This window comes from Tursiops truncatus, chromosome 12 (genome assembly GCF_011762595.2).
Source record: "Tursiops truncatus isolate mTurTru1 chromosome 12, mTurTru1.mat.Y, whole genome shotgun sequence".
NCBI classification, from domain to species: domain Eukaryota; kingdom Metazoa; phylum Chordata; class Mammalia; order Artiodactyla; family Delphinidae; genus Tursiops; species Tursiops truncatus.
The window spans coordinates 87,044,475-87,054,220 of NC_047045.1; positions in this window are offsets into that span (position 1 = coordinate 87,044,475).

The window sequence follows — 9,746 nt, forward strand, 5'->3', positions numbered from 1 at the left end:
AGGTTTGGCTTCTGTAGGTCCTTTTAAGGGCGGCATTCCTAATATATTATTAATAAGTTAATAATTATTCAAATATTAACTTGATCCCTAGAGGGTCAAGTTTAGAATGCCCTGGAATCTTAATATCTGAAGTGGCAGGTTAAAGCATTGCATTTAATAATTCCTGAACATAGGGAACATTTTAAATTTTACTTCCACTGGAAGTAAGGAAGCCACGTTGCTTCCACAAGATTCCAATATCATCAGCTACTCCAAATGTACACCTACTAAGAGTATAAATATTGGAAGTTTTGTCCTTGGCTAAAGCACGGGAGTATATAATTCAGCCTGTTGGGCTGAAGAAGCCATAGGTTCTTGTTGTCCTCAGACGACATCAAAAGCAGTTGGAATAGCACACCCAGCACAATGTCTTCTTCTGTCATCTTTTACGTAAGAACCTTCTGTGAACCATGGAATTGCCTGTGGCCCATCACAAGGAATCAGGATGTGGTCCTTCAGTGTTAAATGGTCATGAGGGACTTTGTCATTGTTGGAGGGCAGAGAAGTAGCCAGGGTAAGGTTATTACAGTGTAAAAGAGGTATGTGGAGGGCAGTTAACAGAAGGGCTTCTTAAGAGGTGAGGTGGCTGGCTGAGAAATGTTGAGTGTGGTGGGAATTCAGGAGGGCTTCCGCTGCCTGGGGTAAAAATGGTTACAGAGAATCCACCAGGATTTTGTCGGTGGTCTTAACCAAAAGGGCAAAGGCAATAATGGCTCTGAGGCAAGGGGGTAGCTCTGTGCCAGAGGGTCTAGTTTTGAGGGATAATAACCTTATGGGTCAATGGTGGTCCCCATGTTTTGGGGTGAGTAACCACAGGGCATTCCCTTCCTTTTCACGTACAAAAAGGAACGTGATAACTGAGATGCCCAAGGGAAGGTGGGTTCATCAAACTTTCTTGACATGGCCTTGAAAGCCATGTCATCCAGTTATTCCCATAAAATTGGGTGTGCGGTGTTACTGTTGAGTGAAACATATAGAGGTTTGGCTCTAAGAGAGAAATTTGGAATCCAGTTTTGCGATAACCAATTATCCCAAGAAAACCTCACAGTTGGCGATTAGTTTTGGGTTTGGGGAAACTTAGGACCCCATGAAATCCATCTGGATCTAGGTGTAGCCCTTGTTCTGGTATCAGAAGCCCTAAATATAAAACTCAGGTTTGGGCAAACTAATTTTTTCCTTTGTAACCTTATGTCCCTTTATAACGGGGTTGGCCGAATGTAAATGACATTCTAGAAGTTCTCTCATTAAGAATGTTTTGTCTTAAATAATGATGTTTTAAATATAGATGTAAACACATATGTGTATACGTAATATATATGTATTGAGAAAAAGCCTAGAGAAAAACTCTGAAAAAATTTCTTTTATTTATTTTCCAAGGTTTTATAATGACCACATGCTACTTTCGTAAACAGAGATATAATTTAAAAAATTAAAATCTAGAAATATAAAACTTCATCTTCATCTGGTTTCTTGTCAATCTAATTAAATTCACAAGTCTTAGCTGTTCTAGAATACTGGGCACAATACTGAAAAGCAGGCATAGAATTCTCACTCAAAGTAGAATAGAAGTATATAGAAAAATGCTCAATCAAACCTCCAAATTAAAATCTTTCAAGCTGCACGAAATGACTGATTATCCATCTGAATAATACTTTGTTTTTTTAAGTAACATTTGGAGGTCAGTGTCTGCCACGTGAAATTTCCTATAAAATATATACTAAACACAAGAAGTTAGTAAATGAAAAAAGTATAACATTTTAATGTTATAACATGTGTCATAATAGTTTCACTTAATGAAGAAATATTCTTAAAGTAAAATGAAAATCTTAAAGTAGAGCATACTTTGTTTCTAATTAAAACATTCATTTTATTATCCTTTCAAAGTTATTTTAAATTATGTCCCAACTGATTCGTGAATAGTTTCCAGTCATATCTTACTGTTCCCAGAAGCAGCCTTTTTCAACTCCTTTTGCTGTTTCCACAGATACTCATTTCCCTCATTCTGTGTTTGTACTTACATCTCTCCCTGTATCACTTTATTTATTTATTTTTTTACTTTTAAGTGAAGTTTTTATTTATTTATTTATTTTTATTGGAGTATAATTGCTTTACAATGGTGTGTTAGTTTCTGTTTTATAACAAAGTGAATCAGTTATACATATACATATGTTCCCATATCTCTTCCCTCTTGCGTCTCCCTGCCTCCCACCTTCCCTATCCCACCCCTCTAGGTGGTCACAAACCACCAAGCTGATCTCCCTGTGCTATGCGGCTGCTTCCCACTAGCTAGCTACCTTACGTTTGGTAGTGTATATATGTCAATGCCACTCTCTCACTTTGTCACAGCTTACCCTTCCCCCTTCCTGTGTCCTCAAGTCCATTCTCTAGTAGGTCTGTGTCTTTATTCCTGTCTCATCCCTAGCTTCTTCATGACATTTTTTTTAATTCCATATATATGTGTTAGCATACGGTATTTGTCTTTCTCTTTCTGACTTACTTCACTCTGTTTAAGACATTCTTGGTGGTCATCCAATAATGGAAGATAAAGACTTAATGGCTTCTCTCATCATCTTCCCAAATTTTCCCCTTTCCTGCCATGCAGTAAGGATTAAAACAACATTAATTTACCCTTTATGAAACTATAAGTACTTTTTCCTGCGAGACAAGTTGTATACCATGATTCTATTTCTTATTTCTTTCTTTTACAGTGTTTGCTTTTCCTAGGGTTAAAAATTTAGTTGTCTTCTATCATTTCTCTTCTTAGGCTCGCCAAAAGAATTATGTTAAAAAACAAAACTAAACTAATTGCTATTTCCAAATGGCCAAGCATATCAGCACATCGGGGAGTTATTGTTTTAGTCTCTCTGGCATCATCCTCCGTTCCAGTAGAAATAGGTTTCTTCCTAACCCTTCTGTACACCTGTCCTCCCAGGACTTCCGTTCACTTCTCACTTCTGCTGTATTTGCATCTCCACAGCCAGGAAAAATTCTCCGCTTTTAAGGACCTGTGTGATTAGATTAAACTCATCCGGATGATCCAGGGTAATGTGTTGAGAGCGTTAATTTAATCACACCTGCAATGTCTGCTTTGCTAGATAAGAAAACATATACACAAGTTCTGGGGATTAGTATGCGGATATCTTTGGGTACCCATTATTCTGGCCACCTTACATATCTTTTGTATCTTCCTAATTTTGTTCACTTATTTCTCTTAATGCATTATCAGTTTGGTTAATTTGCTCTCGTGTTATTATTTTTTATAAATTTATTTATTTTATTTTATTTTTTGGCTGTGTTGGGTCTTCATTGCTACGCGAGGGCTTTCTCTAGTTGCGGTGAGTGGGGGCTATTCTTCATTGCGATGCGCGGGCTTCGGTAGTTGTGGCGCATGGACTTCAGTAGTTGTGGCACACGGGCTTAGTTGCTCCGCGGCATGTGGGATCTTCCCGGACCAGGGCTGGAACCCGTGTCCCCTGCACTGGCAGGCGGATTCTTAACCACTGTGCCACCAGGGAAGCCCTCATGCGTTATTTTTAACACATACAAATTTAAATTCTTTCCTGAGTTTGTCACTTCCTTTCTGAGTTTTTCTAAATCTGACATATGTTGCTTTTCCATATCTTATGTCATTCTTTATGTCTGCTATAAACCTAAAACAATAAAACAGCCAGTTATTTTACCAGCAAAACAGGTTTATTCAGGAGCAGCAAAGAATTGCTATTTGGGACCGGCAACTATGGTGAACCACATGCAAGCCCAGTAAAGCAAATGAGAGAAAACTCTTTTCTAGAGGACAAGGGGACGTTGGAGGCTGTAACAAACAAAATTCCCTTGGAGGAAATTACTTTAAAGTATAGTGGCTGTTCATTGGCTGAGCTGTTTCCAGACAAGGAGAAAAAAAATCTTTCTCCCCATTGCGGGAGATAGTGAAGTAGCATCCATTCCTGGGGGAGATGCAAGGTGCATCTCTTTTTGTTGGCGTCTGTATTGACCTTGAGTGGTACGTGCATGAGAGCTCCCCCTTCTGGCCACCCCACTCTTTTAGTGAGGTTTCCCTTTAATAATTTCCACCTTAATTTATTTTAAAATATCAGATTATCGTTCCCACCTATGTGGGAGGTGTGACTTTCTGGCTTCCCTAGAGCCAGTGATCCCAGAGAGCAACATAGGAGAGAGCGCCCTTCTCTGGAACCCAGCCTCCGAAGCCAGACGTCACCCTTTCCCTCGCATCCCACTGGTTGCACACTTACGTCCTCCCGGTTCAGTGTGGGAGGACATATGGACCCTAATTAAAGGACATTCTACAAAAGACCTAACCTGTACTCTTCAAAAACGGTGATGTCATGACAGACAAGAAAGGCTGATGCCACTCCAGCTTACAGGAGACTAAGGGGACTTGACCAGTGGTGACTGTGGACTGAATCCTGAAATGGGAACAACGTCTGCTATGGGAACAAACAAATGGGAACAAAGTTTGACTATGAATGGCAGATTAGATACCAGTGGTAGTGGGCCCAGGTGGCCCAGAGCTTACGGTTAAATATTGAGGAATCTTGCAAACTGGGTGTTAAATTGTCGGTAACTCGAAGTCAGCCATGGCGAGCCATTTCCCCTGGAAGTGGCAAGTGTTAGGAATTAGGACTCCCCCTGCCTCACCCCCAGTGCACCAGCATGCCACGTGACAGTTGGATTGTGACAACATGCAATTTCCTGATTTTGGTCACTCTACTGTGTAGGGCGACCTTCTTTTTCTCAGGGAGTCCACAGGGAAGTATTTGAGGGTAAAGGGACCCAATGTCTGCTGCTTGCTCTCAAACAGGTCAAGATAGATCAATTAATCGATCATACGTAGATACACATTCATAGGGGATAGACAATAGTACAGTAATACAACAAAATGGTGACCTTTGGTAAATCTGGGTAAATAGTTCTTTGTACTATTCTTGTCACTTTCTGTACGTTTTAAATTAAAAAAAACAAAACAGAAACAAAAAGCTCCAACTCTAATATGCTGTAGGCTATGAAGCCCTGGAAACATGACTGACTCGCGGAAGTCGCACAGGATGTAGCTCTCTAGTCTAAGGCTCTCATAGCACCTTGAAGTGGCCTTTCTTAAAGATTCAAAATTTTCTTTAAAATGTCTTATGATAGGGCTTCCCTGGTGGCGCAGTGGTTGAGAGTCCTCCTGCCGATGCAGGGGACACGGGTTCGTGCCCCGGTCCGGGAAGATCCCACATGCCGCGGAGCAGCTGGGCCCGTGAGCCATGGCTGCTGAGCCTGCGCGTCCGGAGCCTGTGCTCTGCAACGGGAGGGGCCACAGCAGTGAGAGGCCCGCGTACCGCAAAAAAACAAAAACAAAAACAACAAAAAAAGAAGAGATGGTATATGTATATACACGTATATATGAGACATTTGAAGTAGCTGGGGTTTCTTTCAATGGACATATCCTGATCTTTGTGTGTTGTGTATATTTTATTCTTCTTGTTTATTTTTTAGATTCACCAATTAAAGGAGCCTAATTTTCTATATCACCCATGTTTTAGAGAATGAATTCACATCTATCTTGGACTTATAATAGTATTAAATTCTGTTTGATTTAATTAAGTTAATGGTTTTAATTAATTTATCCTAGCTCTAACATACTGGTCAAATTCTGAACTTCAGCGTCAAGGGTATTTAACTAATGGGTTAAAACAATGGATCAAAATAGGAACGACAACTCAAAGTGATTTTTTAAAATCTCAATTCTTCAAGAATGAGTAGTACACAGCTTCTAAAACACAGAGAACGTACATTTCCAAGGTTTGAATGTACCATACACTGATATGGTACCATAGAGATGGCTTCTTGTACCAGCCACTTATGCTTAGACGTGTACTTAGCAACAAGATAATTAAATTCATAAAGAGGGCTAAACATTGTAAAGCTAAATAAATAAATAAAACCTGAGAGAAGTCGTGCAGTAGAAGAAAACCACTTTCATATTGTCCTTGGCATTGAAGAACATCTAATTTAAAGGCATTAGCTAAGTGGTGAATCTATTATCTGACAGCATTAGCTATCATATCTTAGAGCAGTTAATGAAAATTAGTGAGAAAGGTGATCCTTGCCAGTTGTCCTGGTGCACGCTGCCCCCGGTGGCTCTGAATGCATCTTTGAGAAGGTAGACTCCCCTTTCCTATCGCCTGCAGTCCATGTCTTCAACCAATCATTTTTTTCTATTTCTTTAATTCCATTTGATTTAATCAAGTTACATTATCTAAACATTGGGAGGAGTATTTCCATAAACTATTTTGAGAACCAAGTAGACTTGGATGGTTCATCTTAGCTGCTGTGTGACTGTGGGTAAGCTGCCTAACTTCTCTGAGCATTAGTTGTCTCATCCATAAAACAGAGCTTAGAAAACACAAAAATTAGCTCAGAGTATCATGGAAAAAATGCGATGAGGCTGTCTATAAAACCAACTCATAATAGTTAATATTCTTATCGTGCTCTCTGTTTTAGACATTCAATACTATCTAGCAATCTTTCTAACTATACATATTCCCACACACGGAGAATTTTACCCCGTTTACAAATCGGAAACCAAGGCACAGAGAGATTAAGGAACTTGCTACAGTCAACACAACCAGTAAGAGGATCTGAACTCAAGCAACATGGCTCAAAAGTCCATACTTTTTTCTTTTTTTTTGTGGTACGCAGGTCTCTCACTGTCGTGGCCTTTCCCGTTGCGGAGCACAGGCTCCGGACGCGCAGGCTCAGCGGCCATGGCTCACGGGCTCTGCTGCATGTGGGATCTTCCCGGACCGGGGCACGAACCCTTGTCCCCTGCATCGGCAGGCGGACTCTCAACCACTGCGCCACTAGGGAAGCCCCAAAACTCCATACTTTTAACCACGACACAAAACCCGTTATCAAAAAATCTTCGTTGAAATAATGAACTAAGTAATTTCAGAAATGTATGATGAATATGCCAACAGGGGAAGTACAGACTTCTCTTTTCCAGCGTGTTAGTGTCGTTCGCACAATCTATGAAGCATTTATGAGAACTCATAGGTCATGAAGCACTTTGTTCATTCTTCACCTCTGTCTAAACCATCCTGACCTCTCAAGCACAGGACGGCTGACCTCAAGAGAGAAAGCATTAATACTCCTGAGTGCAGATGGAGGGACTATAGCCCCATGAGTCAATATGCATTTTCAATTTCTTGATATTAAAGAAACAGGGACTTTCTATGCCAAGAATATGCAAGTAGGAAGTCAGAAGGCATTTCCCCTGCTCCAGCCTCCTGAACTTATTATCAGAATCTAGTAAAAGAGTTTGTTTCTGTAACATAGTCACAACTCTTCAGTCCATCTTCTCTGTACCCTCACTTCCGCAGCATTGCAGCATGAGTCCAGGCCCTTCTTCTTCTTTTTTTTTTTTTTAAAGCAAATTGTCTATTTTTAGGTGTCAATCAGAAATACATTGAAAAATATATGTTCACACAAAAAGTTGTACGTGAGTGTTCACAGCAGTGTTTTTCATAATAGCCCAAACTAGGAAGCAATCCAAATGTCCACTGACTGATGAGTAGATAAATAAAATGTTATAACCATACAATGCGACATTACCCCTTATTAATAGTAATACGAAACGAAGTACAGAGTCAATGCCACAACATGGATGAAAATTAGAATGCGGTGATGTTGCACAACTCTGCAGATGTATGAAAATCATTGACTTGTACACTTTAAATGGACGAATGTACGACGTATGAATTATTTCTCCACAAAGCTGTGACAGAGTGATACACTGAATAACTCCCATAAGGAGGTGAGTTCAATAATGTCAAATCATCAACTGTGTGCTGTTTCTCTTAAAAAAAACACGGAGGCTAAATTAGAAAATACAAGAACAAGCGGAATGTGAGCACATAAACTGGTACCACATCTAAGGGGATCTTTTCTGTCATTTCATTGTAAGTATTTTTTTAAACTTTTAATCCATCAGTTTGGGTGAGATATGGAAATTAATAAATGAATAGCTCTCTTACCTCCCAACTCAAACAATAATGCATTTCCCATTTCTTCTTCCTTAATTTAAGGCTTATTTGGGACATTTAAAAAATTGAATGGTATGTTTCCTTCAGTTAGTAAAATAAACTTTAAGCAGTAGTATTAAAAATCCATGTTTACAAAGGATAAATAGTGACGTCTTCGGCCTTAAGTGCTCAAGGAAGTGAACGCTTTTGCACAGAGCTGCTACTTTGTTGACTTTATGACAGGAAAAACGCATGCGTTTTAAGGCAAATTCCCCCGTTGTATACACGACTCCCTGGGAGTGAGGAGTTACACTAACTTTTATGATAGAGTAGTAATTGAAATAATACCCTAGTGACTTCGAAAGTTATCTTACAAAGCTGCTAAAAGAATCGAGATGGAGAACCGTAGCTTAGCTGAAAGAGGAACTCTAGTTGCAGACCTAGAAAAAGCCAAATAAAGATCAAGTGCACCGTGGCCTACTCACTGCCCACAAGTTCCCTCTGCCCGCGTCCATCTCCCCTCACCCCCATCAGCAACAAATCAGATCCACATTTATGTTATTTTAAATTACAAAACTCTATGAGGTAGGTTAATACTTGACAGCTGAGGAAACTGAGGCTGAGAAAGGCCAAGAGGCCTTGAGAAGTAACAAACGGTACCAGTCCTCAGACCCAGGAAACCCAGCGAAGGCAGATGTGCTAGTAAACATTTAACACCTGGCTCTCTGTTTCTTCTCTTTTTAAAGCCCTCATTTACAGTATTTGTCCGTTTCCTTAGTGTTTCCTACCATAGTGGGTTTCAAGCTACCAATGTGATATCATGGGAACACGCCTCGGGTTGATAGTTGGCTGTCATATTCTTCCTTCAGCATTTTTCTATCATTAATAAAAAAAACCTGACTCCACAGTCTTTAAAATTTACCATTGCCCCCATTTCCACAAATGCTGGAGAGATCGCACAAGTCAGAGCCCCCCGCCCCACGTGCATCCCCTCCCGCTTAGTCACAACTGCAGAGCTGTGACACCACCCCGGGGGGTATGGCCACCCCGCTTACTACCGAGGGTGGGTCCTCGTGGCCATTCGGCTGGTGAGTACCCCGATTCCAGAACCCCCTTCCCAGGTCTGCTTCACATGACCCGATCTGGGGCGACTGTCTTGGTTTGAGTGCCCCAGAAGCAGAGCCTAAGATAAGGCTTTGGGTGCAGTTTTTTGGGACAGGATGCCAGGAAGCACCAGTGGGGAAGTAGGGAAAGGGGACCAGGCAGGGAAGGAACTAATAAAGGCTGTGTTTTCAAGCACGTTTCTGTTTAACTAGAGCTCAAACCCGAAACACTGGAAGCTAGTGGACACAACTTAGATGTGCCACCTGACCCCAGGGGTGAGGGGCTAGCGCTCCTTACCCACTCATTGCCTGCAGGCAGACAGCTTCTTTTCACAGACATGTTACAAACACACAAGTAATTTTTCTACTTCCCTAATTTGGATCCTTTGCTTACCGTCTTTTTTTTTTTTTTTTTTGTGGTACGCGGGCCTCTCACTGTTGTGGCCTCTCCCCTTGCGGAGCACAGGCTCCGCACACGCAGGCTCAGCGGCCATGGCTCACGGGCCCAGCCGCTCCCGCGGCATGTAGGATCCTCCCGGACCGGGGCACGAACCCGTGTCCGCTGCACCGTCAGGCGGAC